The following is an 11,280-nucleotide window of genomic DNA, read 5'->3' as shown; positions in this document are numbered from 1 at the left end:
TAGATCTTTCTTTTGTTCAGCTGCCTTCTGCATATTTGTCATCAACACCAGCAGGCACACTGCCCTGAATTCCTGGGTCTATATTCACAGCTCTCCTAATAGAAAGTTGTTCTTTGGATACAAGGGTTAAAGAATATAGTAGTTACTTGAAACCATGCTAGTGGCCTTTTGGGTTTAGAACCGGCATAGGAAAAGCGTGTAAATATAGATGCAAAGTACAACCCTGACTCTTAAAAAAAGAACAGGAAACCTTTGGCCTTGCAGTTGTTTTGGACCTCCAACACAGCCTTTTCATGCCGCCGAGAAGATTTAGTATTAAAGTCATTTTAATTCATCCAAATCTATTCCTAACCAGATATCCTTGTGAAAGATTCTTTCCACAATTAGATTCTCCCACAGATTTTTTTCCCTTTCCAGATCACAAATCTCTCCATTTAGATCAAGTTACAGAAAGATCTTGACAGACTTGAACATTGGGCGCTATCTGTCGTGTCCCACTCCTCCGCTGACGGCCGGGTCAGGGAAATCCGAATCAGGTGTGCCTCTGCAGCTCTGCCAAAGTCCTAGCAAAGTCCTCAGGGCAGGCAGGAGACCAGAAAGTGACTTCAGCAAGATATGTTTAGACTTTGCCTGACTCAGAGAATGCCAGAAAGCAGATCCTTTATATAGGCCATGGGGTGTGGCTCCATGACTCAGCACTTATCCAGGCCTGCCCCTCCCTTCCTTCTGTTGCCTCCGCCTATCAAGTCTTCTGACGCGAGGGTCACTCCAGTCGGCAGCTGTTGGTAATTGACCTCCCTCAGGCTCACATGCTGTGGAGGAGGGGGAGGGGTCTAGTTGCTCCGTTTGCCTGGGCATGGAGCCAGAGCTGGGGGCTGGAGGTATTTCTTCCTCTTCAGCCTGTCTGGGCATGGAGCCAGGGCTGGGGCCAGGAGGCATACTAGAACATTCCTCCGTGTTCGGAAGCAGATAAGAAGACCCCGGCTGAGGTGAGATTGGACGAGACACAACACTATCTAACAAAATGAAATTCAACAATGAAAAAAGTAAGGTTCTACATTTAGGCAAAAAAACCCAAATTGCACAGGTACCGTATATGTGGTACCTTGCTCAATAGTAGTACCTGTGAGAGGGATCTTGGAGTCCTAGTGGACAACCATTTAGATATGAGCCAGCAGTGTGCAGCAGCTGCTAAAAAAGCCAACACAGTTCTGGGCTGCATAAACAGAGGGATAGAATCAAGATCATGTGAAGTGTTAGTGCCACTTTATAATGCCTTGGTAAGGCCACACTTGGAATACTGCATTCAGTTTTGGTTGCCGCGATGTAAAAAAGATGCTGAGACTCTAGAAAGAGCGCAGAGAAGAGCAACAAAGATGATTAGGGGACTGGAGGCTAAAACATATGAAGAACAGTTGCAGGAACTCGGTATGTCAAGTTTAATAAAAAGAAGGACTGGAGAGACATGATAGCTGTGTTCCAATATCTCAGGGGTTGCCACAAAGAAGAGGGAGTCGGGCTGTTCTCCAAAGCATCTGAGGGTAGAACAAGAAGCAATGGGTGGAAACTGATCAAGGAAAGAAGCAACTTAGAACTAAGGAGAAATTTCCTGACAGTTAGAACAATTAATAAGTGAAACGACTTGCCTGCAGAAGTTGTGAATGCTCCAACACTGGAAATTTTTAAAAAAATGTTGGATAACCATCTGTCTGAGATGGTGTAGGGTTTCCTGCCTGAGGGGGTTGGACTAGAAGGCCTCCAAGGTCTCTTCCAACTCTGTTGTTGTTGTTGTTGTTGTTGTTGTTGTTGTTGTTGTTGTTGTTGTTGTTGTTGTTATTATTATTATTATTATTATTATTATTATTATTATTATTATTATTATTATTTCTATTAATCGTGATACACCTAGCATCATTTGCAAGGCTACTTCCTGGGAAGTAAAAATCTGGACGACCAAGAGATGTCAGCAACAAAGAGCTGGAAGTCTTTCATTTTAAACTCAGACTTAATTTCTCCCAACAATTCTATGCAGCTTTCTAGGCAAACTTTTGTAGAAGTAGCTTGCCTTCTTCCTAGGGCCAAGAGAGAATAAACAGATGTAAGAGCAGCTATATAACTAAGATATTTAGCCTGTTGGGAAATAGAAATTTTGAAGCAGGTATCAACAGTCTGTTCTTTTGTATCAATTCATTTCAATTTCTGGTTTTAATTTTCCGATAGCTGGTCTCTTTCATATGATATTCTAATCTGCAAAATTCAATTCAAAAGTTCAATGCAAAGTTCAATGCAAAAATAAAATCAGTCAAGTACCACAACCTCAGATAGACAGACTTTTTCCGTTTTGCTTGAAATTTTTGAAGTTAATTCAGTTGAAACTGAAGCAACTCGGACCACATCAACATAACTGCTGATATTCATAAACACGGAAGACATCTGGCATTATGGAGATTAACTACCGTATATACTCGAATATAAGCCGATCCGAGTATAAGCCGAGGTCCCCAATTTTACCCCAAAAAACTGGGGTAAACTGGGGACTCGAGTATAAGCCGAGGGAGGGAAATGAGGCAGCTACCGGTTGGGGAAAGCCTCCTCCTCGGCCGAGAAGGCTGGCGGCTCCCCGCCCGCCCTCTCACTGCACCGCAGGGCTTCCGCAAAGCAAAAGCCAAGTATAGCCGGTATAATGTGGAAAAAGAAAAAAAAAAAAACTCGAGTATAAGCCGTATATACTCGAGTATAAGCCGAGGGGACGTTTTTCAGCACAAAAAACGTGCTGAAAAACTCGGCTTATACTCGAGTATATACGGTAATTTAATAAGACAGAAAACTGTACCTGATTTGGATAATCATTCATAAAGATTACCATACAATGTCATGCATACGGAGATGTTTAATATAGCAATTGCTATGTTAGGCATTAAGATAACAAAAGTCTTGAATGCTTTTCACCACCAAAGTTACATTTTATCATTAATATTGCTTCATTATACTACAGTAGGTCTGTCGCCATCTACTGACTATGTTTTTTTTCCCCTTTGCTCAACTGTGTACAATTCTCAGTGAGTGTCTAGACAAGTTCCTGTAGTTTTCCAAGCAAGGTTTTTCAGAAATGGTGTGCCATTGCCTTTCTAGGGTTGAGAGACTAGCTAGCCCAAGGTCACCCAGCTGATTTTGTGCCTAAAGTGGGACTCGAACTTATGATTTCCTGACTACTAGCCTGACGCCTTAACCACTATACCAAACTAGCTCTCAACAGAATCCTGTTACAAAGATTCAAAAGACTTGTTGATGTTGGATGATACCTGGGCTTTGGGAGATATCCACTGTAATTGAGTGACCACTAAATTTAAATAAATAAAATACAAATTATAATATTTACACATATACACCCAATAAACCCCAATAATATTGATAGATTTTAAAAACCTATATGGTACTGATAAATGTACAACAAGACAACTTCAGGAAAGGAAACTTTTAATCCCCTGGATTTCAAGTAGGAAGAGATTTTATGTTTCCATCACTAGCGTTGCGATTTCATAAGTTTGGTTGTAATTAGTCTCATTATTTTGAGTTTTGAAAAACAACTTGAGCCCCTGGTATATAATAAAGCAAGTTTCATTTTAATATAGAGTCCAAGGGCAAAACAATTCAACATTAGCTGTATGCTAATCCTGCATAGCTCATGATCACCATACAGAATCTAGACCCTTACCTATATATTGTGTCACAGTGAGATCTTGACTATTCCTCAAGTTTCATCCAGGGTAGGGGTGGAGGGGTGGCGGTTGTGATTAAAGAGAGTCTAGAGCCGAGGGAGACCACTGTACCTCAGATAGCCGGGTGTGAATCCCTCTTTGTGAGGTGGGGTCATAGATGTCAGATGGGCTTGCTGGTCGCGTACCTGGCTCCTTGCTGCGTGACAGCTGCCCTGCCCGAGCTCCTAGAGGTGCTTGCCGGGGTGGCGGTGGAGACCCCCAGACTTTTAGTCATGGGGGACTTTAACCTGCCATCTGCCGGCTCGTCATCGACGGTAGCTCGGGAGTTCTTGGCTTCCATGACGGCCTTGGACCTGACTCAAGTAGTGGATGGCCCCACTCACATCGGGGGTGGCACACTGGACCTGATTTTTGTCTCTGGTCAGTGGTTGAGAGATCTGGACTTAAAGGAAATAGTCATTGAACCTTTGTCATGGTCAGATCACTCTCTCCTTCGCCTGGACTTTCTGACCGCTACCCAACACCGCAGGGAGGCGGAACCATCACGTTGGTACCGTCCCAGGCGCCTGATGGACCCAGGGAGGTTCCGGACGGAGCTTGGGCCATTTCCTGAGGGTCTGGCTCACGGCACGGCAGAGGAACTGGCTGCAGCCTGGGAGCGGGCTGCGGCGGGGCCTTAGACCGTTTTGTCCCTTTGCGCCCTCTGACCCGGCGTAGACCCCAACCGGCCCCTTGGTCCTCCGAGGAGCTGAGGGGGATGAAACGCCGGAGAAGACGCCTAGAGAGTTCCTGGAGGTCCAGCCGTTCAGAGGCTGATCGGACACTAGTTAGATCCTATACTAGGACCTACCTAGTGGCACTGAGGGAAGCGGCGTTGCTCGCCTCCTCCCTCATTGCGTCGGCAGATAACCGCCCAGCTGCCCTGTTTCGGGTGACCCACTCCCTCCTTCACCAGGGGGAGCGGGATGACCCGGTGCAGGGGCGTGCTGAGGAGTTTAACGGTTATCTATACGATAAAATCGTTCAGCTGGAGGACGGTCTGGACCAAGATTGCAGCGATTCGGACGGGGCGTCTGAGGCGGTCTTGGTGATGTTGTGTGGGATGAGTTTGACCCGGTGACTCCCGAGGACATGGACAGGTTGCTGGGTAGATTGAATGCCACCACATGTTTACTGGACCCGTGCCCCTCCTGGCTGGTGCTGGCCACTCAGGAGGTGACACGAGGCTGGCTCAGGGATTCTGAGTGCTTCTTTGTTGGAGGAGTCTTTCCGGCCGCCTTGAAAGAGGCGGTGGTGAGGCCCTCCTCAAGAAGCCTTCCTGGACCCGGCTGTTTTAGGTAATTATCGTCCAGTCTCCAACCCGCTGCGCGAAGGTTGTAGAGAGTATGGTGGCATATCAGTTTCCCCTTCACCTGGAGGAAACTGTCTATCTGGACCCGTTCAGTCCGGCTTCCGGCCGGTTACAGCACTGAGACGGCTTTGGTCGCGTTGGTGGATGATCTCTGGAGGGCCAGGGATGAGGTTATTCCTCTGCCCTGGTCCTATTAGACCTCTCAGCGGCTTTCGATACCATCGACCATGGTATCCTGCTGCGCGGTTGGGGATTGGGAGTGGGAGGCACCGTTTATCGGTGGTTCTCCTCCTATCTCTCCGACCGTCGCAGACGGTGTTGACGGGGGCAGAGGTCGACCCGGCGCCTCACTTGTGGGTGCCGCAGGGCCGATTCTCTCGCCCTTTGTTCAACATCTATATGAAGCCGCTGGGTGAGATCATCAGTGGCTTGTGTGAGGTACCAGCTGTACGCTGATGACACCCAGCTGTACTTTTCACACGGGCCACCCCAATGAAGCCATCGAAGTGCTGTCCCGGTGTCTGGAAGCCGTACGGGTCTGGATGGGGAGGAACAGGCTCAAGCTCAATCCCTCCAAGACGGAGTGGCTGTGGATGCCGGCATCCCGGTACAGTCAGCTGAGGCCGCGGCTGGCTGGCGGGGGGGAGGCATTGGCCCCGATGGAAGGTGCGCAATTTGGGCGTTCTCCTGGATGAGCGGCTGTCTTTTGAAGACCATTTGACGGCCGCTCCAGGAGAGCTTTCCACCAGGTTCGCCTGGTGCGCCAGTGCGCCCTTTCTGAACCGGGATGCCTTGTGCACAGTCACTCACGCCCTTGTGACGTCTCGTCTGGACTACTGCAATGCTCTCTACATGGGGCTCCCTTGAGGGGCATCCGGAGGCTACAGTTAGTCAGAATGCAGCTGCGGGTGATTGAGGAGCCCTCGTGGCTCCCGAGTGACACCTATCCTCGCGGCTGCACTGGCTACCTGTGGCCTTCGGGTGCGCTTCAAGGTGTTGGTGAATGTCTTTAAAGCGCTCCATGGCATAGGGCCGGGATATTTACGGGACCGCCTGCTGCTACGAATACCTCTCACCGACCCGTGCGCTCTCACAGAGGGGCTCCTCAGGGTGCCGTCGGTAGCGACAGTGTCGTCTGGCGACGCCCAGGGAAGGGCCTTCTCTGTGGGGCTCCGCCCTCTGGAGCGAACTCCCCAGGACTTCGTCAACTTCCGGACCTCCGAACCTTTACCTGAGCTTAAAACCTACTTATTCATCTGCGCTGGACTGGATTAGTGTTTTAATGGGTTTTAATGGGTTTTTAGCTCCAAATTTTAATCCTGGCCAATTTTAATAAGTTTTTTAATTGTATTTTAATTTGTATTTATTGTATTGTATTTTTACCTGGCTGTGAACCGCCCTGAGTCCTTCGGGAGAAGGGCGGTATACAAATTTAAATAATAATAATAATAATAATAATAATAATAATAATAATAATAATAATAATAATTACACAGATGGGTTTTCAAGTTTATGAGAAATGCAATCCAGGAATCTAGGAAGGCAGCAAAGTCCTGCAAGCATGATCATCCGCAATCAAGTCCATTCTACCTGAATATTCTATTCATACTTTACTATCTGGATAATGACAAGAGTTTGCCTCAAGCTAAAACAAAACTGGCAAAAAAGTTCAACTGTTGGGGGGGGAAAAGACTAAAAACATTGGGACTATTCAGAAACTTTATTAGTTTGTATCAGTAGTGGGATTCAAATCCCGGCACTACCGGTTCACAATCGGTAGCGCGCAGGTGCACACACTTGGTTTGTGAGTGTGCAGCACTTCTGTGCACGCGCAGAGCATTTTTTATTATGACTGGGTGGGTGGGCGGCGCCTCCCACCACCACCACTACTGGTTTGTATACCTGGGGAAAAACATTAGCACTTATTCATTTGAAATATATCTCTATGATGATATAGGATATTCTCTAGGACAGGGGTCTCCAACCTTGGCAACTTTAAGACTTGTGGACTTCAACTCCCAGAAGCAAAGCTGGCTGAGGAACTCTGGAAGTTGAAGTCCACATGTCTTAAAGTCTTAAAGTTGCCAAGGTTGGAGACCCCTGTCCTAGAGAATATCATCATTATCAGTATTACCAATTTGTATATGTCTCTCCCTTTCAATAGAATAGAATAGAATTTTTTATTGGCCAAGTGTGATTGGACACACAAGAAATTTGTCTTTGTCTTGCAATCACTTTCTTTCCGATTTAGCCTGATTATTGAACAGAATAGCCCCACCAACCAACCCCTGACCTGAAGTTTGTGTTTCTGTCCCCAGAGCTTTGTAATTTGTCATTTTGCAGAATTCTATTGAAATTTAACCATAGCTCAGGAAGATCCTGTAAACTAGTGATGTGTTTTGCACTGTGCCGCAACATCTCACATCCTTGCTCTAAATAGCCATTCTCCTTTCTTAATGTTCAAGTGTAAACAACAGCTTGCAGCCATTTGTTTTAACTGTTTCTCCTATTTGTTGATCTGAATGAAATGACACTACATTGCTACAGTTCTAAGGTGTGAATTTGAGAAGGTGTGAAAGGATTTGCCAGACCCCAGTCTCTCACAGCTGTTCAGCTGCAATGGTGAAGTGCTTGATTCTCCTAAGTTGCAGAGAGTGGGTGGGTGGGTGGGTGGGCACTGTGCAGTGGTGGGATTCAGCCAGTTCGCACCACTTCAGGAGAACCAGTTGTTAACTTTCTGAGCAGTTTGATGAACTGGTTGTTGGAAGAAATCATTAAGGCAGAGAACCGGTTGTTAAATTATTTGAATCTCACCACTGGCACTGTGCCATTACAGCACCTGAGGATAAGTGCTCAGTGGGTGATTCTGCAGGGTGTGTCTTCTATGGGTATAAGGAAAAAACTCCAGTGACAGCATTACATAAAGAAATTCAGCTTTGGCAACAAATGCAAATATTCATTTTGCCTTCCATCTTAAGAGTTGCATCCGGTCTGGGATAAAGTAAAATTCTGAAGAACCATAAACAGCTTAGCATTGTTGTCTTTTGTCCCTGATACAAACACGACTTGGAAAAAAATCCCAGTTTTGTTCCTTTTTAAAAGAAAACTTGGGATGTTACAGGGTCTTTCTTCATTGCATTTATCTACCATCTCACTGGTGTCCAGCCTTCAGGGATCCTCTCTAGCTGTGAAAGCTGTCATCAGACAGGGAGATATATCAGTAAGAAAGGCAATTTGAGTATCTCCTGAAAACACCAGGAAAGGAAAATATTTAGGCTGGATTAGGCCAAAGGTCTCTCAAAAAGACTTTGATCCCCATAGTGGGCAATCATTGAGAGCGCTACAGGGCTGACATGGAGGAAGAAAGACTCTCTCGCTTGTGATCCAGCAACTAGTATTCCAAGGCGATTGATCCTAGAAACAGTACAGCTTATCTCTCCAAGAATTGCCCAAATTCTTGATTTTATGTTTGTTCTAGTAATATACAACACCCTGACCTCACAATTGAAAGCTGTGACACATTTTGGCTGTTACGGAATCTACATAATCACAATTATCCAGGAGTTGTGTAAAGTGGGATTCAGATTGGATCCTTGAGGTGTTAAAAAAATACTTACACCAAATACAATTTCATACTGCTTCACATCTTAATATCCCCTTTGATCCAGTTTTTACACCCATCGGTGAATGCAGGTCTGAACCAGCCCGTGGTATCCAAGTTAATTTCAAAGTAATTGACATAGGCCCCGCTGCTGCAAACTAGGGGTTGCTCACTTGTTCATAAAGAAAAATGGCAACATCTGCATGAGGTGAAGGTGCAACGGTCTGAACATTTGTGTTAGCCGCGTGAGGCGACGCGCGCGCACATCCAAGATGGCGAGCAAGGAGGTTATAGGCCAGGGGTCTCCAACCTGGGCAACTTTCAGCCTGGCGGACTTCAACTCCCAGAATCCCCCAGCCAGCAAAGCCTATAACAGAGGTCTCCAACCTGGGCAACTTTCAGCCTGGCGGACTTCAACTCCCAGAATCCCCCAGCCAGCAAAGCCTATAACAGAGGTCTCCAACCTGGGCAACTTTCAGCCTGGCGGACTTCAACTTCCAGAATCCCCCAGCCAGCAAAGCCTTTAACAGAAGTCTCCAACCTGGGCAACTTTCAGCCTGGCAGACTTCAACTCCCAGAATCCCCCAGCTGGAGTTGAAGTCCGCCAGACTGAAAGTTGCCCAGGTTGGAAACCTCTGTTATAGACGGATCCTATAGTTGTAGAAGTCAGACGGGATTCTGAAGACCAGCCGAAGCTTGCGGCACTACAACAAGCCTCACTTATTTGGCTTGGGAAGGCGCCTCGAGTTTCGTTGGTTCTCTCGCTTTTGTTTTTTTGCCGAAGGGCGCTCTGACGGCATAGTTCAGCCATCTCTTGCCAGACGTTCTTCCTTCCCGGCCGCCCGTGGGTGAACGGCTGGGCGTAGCACATGGCCAAAAGCGCTCGGCAAAACCAGCCACAACGATCCAAAGGAGCGCCCACATGTACTTGGGGGTGGGGGGTGGGGAGTGGGGTGGAGGGAGGAGAGAAGAGGGGGAGGAGTTGTATATTAGGCGGAGAAGGGCAGGGCTTGGACGGCGGAGGCCCTGCCCAAATGTGTCAACTTCGGAGAGCGGCTCTACTAGGTTCTTGCATAGTTGCCAGCGGCGGCGGTGGCAGGAGCCCGAGAAGCATTTCAGTGGGAGCAGGGGAGCGATGGAAGCCGGTGAGTGGGGAAACACGGAGATTGTCTTGCCATCGAGTTTCCTGTTTAATTTGTGGGGTTTTTTTGCCTAACTCGGAGGGGGACGACGACACTTTCTGGCTTTTCTTCTGAGCTTGGCGGGGCATTTGAGCGATGCTTCTTGTGGAGCAGGGGTCTCCAATCTTGGCAACTTTAAGCCTGTCGGACTTCAACTCCCAGAATTCAAAGCTGGCTGGGGAATTCTGGGAGTTGAAGTCCGACAGGCTTAAAGTTGCCAAGGTTGGAGACCCCTGTTGTGGAAAGCGGGCTTGAGAATCAAGGCTGTGCTTTCTTTGGAGGATGGTGCTGCGCTCGCTCCTGCGACGCTCAAGCTCGAGTGACTCTCGGAGAGAGTTTATTTGACCCCCCTCCTTTTCCCGTGGGGATCTTGCATTAGGAGAAACTCGTCTCGACCCTCAATCCTGAAGGCGGCCGAGGAACGGCAAATCCCCGCTTGAGCACGCGTGACTTCTCCAAAATGCGAAAAACGGCATGGGAAACTAGTGCCCATAGAATAGGTGGTGGGGTGGTTGGAATATTCTTGAAGGTTGAGGCAGATCCTCCTTTTTGAGTTCGTTTTTCCTGTACTTCCTCTTAAATAATAACCTGCGTGATAGGATGCCTTGGTTGATGCTTTATAATAAGACAAGTTGCTAATTAGTCTGCCTGAGAAAGTAGTTCCCAGAACTCATAGTTAAATGAATGAATTCCATCCACAAGATGGGGATGATGCCCACTCGTGTACATGTCAAATGAAAAGGTTAAGATAATTCAGCCAAAAGAAAGCTTCTAATCACCAATAGTGATTAAAAGTGGTATTTATCCTCCATGAGGTGGCAAAGCCAATTTCTCAAGGAAAGCAGTGGGCAGCTATTCTCAGTTCTAGTTGTTGATTTTCAACTGGCTTCTAGTTGCTACTAGAATGAGTGATTTTTGGTCCCATAGGCTTGGTCTGATTCAACAGGACTCTTTTTATCCTGTTGTAATGACAATTAATAGCATTGGCTCAGGCTTCAAGTATTACCTGTTCTGGTGTCAAATAAGAAAATGATGTTGAATGATTGCTCTGACTATCCATCACAGCCAAGAGCAATTTTGGAGTTTTGTGCTTATTTGTTTTTTGTTGAGTCTTGTATGGGAAGCTTGCTGATCCTAAACAATCTCTATTTATGTGAAGAATAATTTGGTGAGGTGGTAGTGGTGTGAATTCAAGAAATACTTAAATTCATAATGTGTGCCTTCTTACTTCTAATACAGCCTTGAACTAGGAAGGCAGCTGCTTCACACATGCTGTCAATGAAATAAGAATCAGTGACCACAACATCTTGTTGCTGTCAAAGCAATCTGTTCTTCAAACCTGTTTCTGAGTTTGCCAAAATACTGCAATTAAAAAAAAACCTGGATCTGTATTGTTATTTGAATTTTGACGGTTAGGATTTCAAATAC

General features: G+C 46.6%; 1 protein-coding gene across 4 annotated transcripts in view; it reads left to right on the top strand.

Annotated features, from left to right (window-relative positions):
* The first annotated feature begins 9,669 nt into the window (after positions 1 to 9,669).
* Positions 9,670 to 11,280, top strand: part of DENND2C (DENN domain containing 2C) — a 72,338-nt gene continuing 70,727 nt past the window's right edge. For all 4 annotated transcript variants that reach the window (XM_058176868.1, XM_058176866.1, XM_058176865.1 and 1 more), the window contains exon 1: positions 9,670 to 9,816. The gene's annotated coding sequence lies outside the window, so the exon portion shown is untranslated. The remainder of the gene's footprint in view (positions 9,817 to 11,280) is intronic.

Source organism: Ahaetulla prasina, chromosome 3 (genome assembly GCF_028640845.1).
Source record: "Ahaetulla prasina isolate Xishuangbanna chromosome 3, ASM2864084v1, whole genome shotgun sequence".
NCBI lineage: Eukaryota > Metazoa > Chordata > Lepidosauria > Squamata > Colubridae > Ahaetulla > Ahaetulla prasina.
This window is presented reverse-complemented; position numbering and strand designations above follow the sequence as displayed.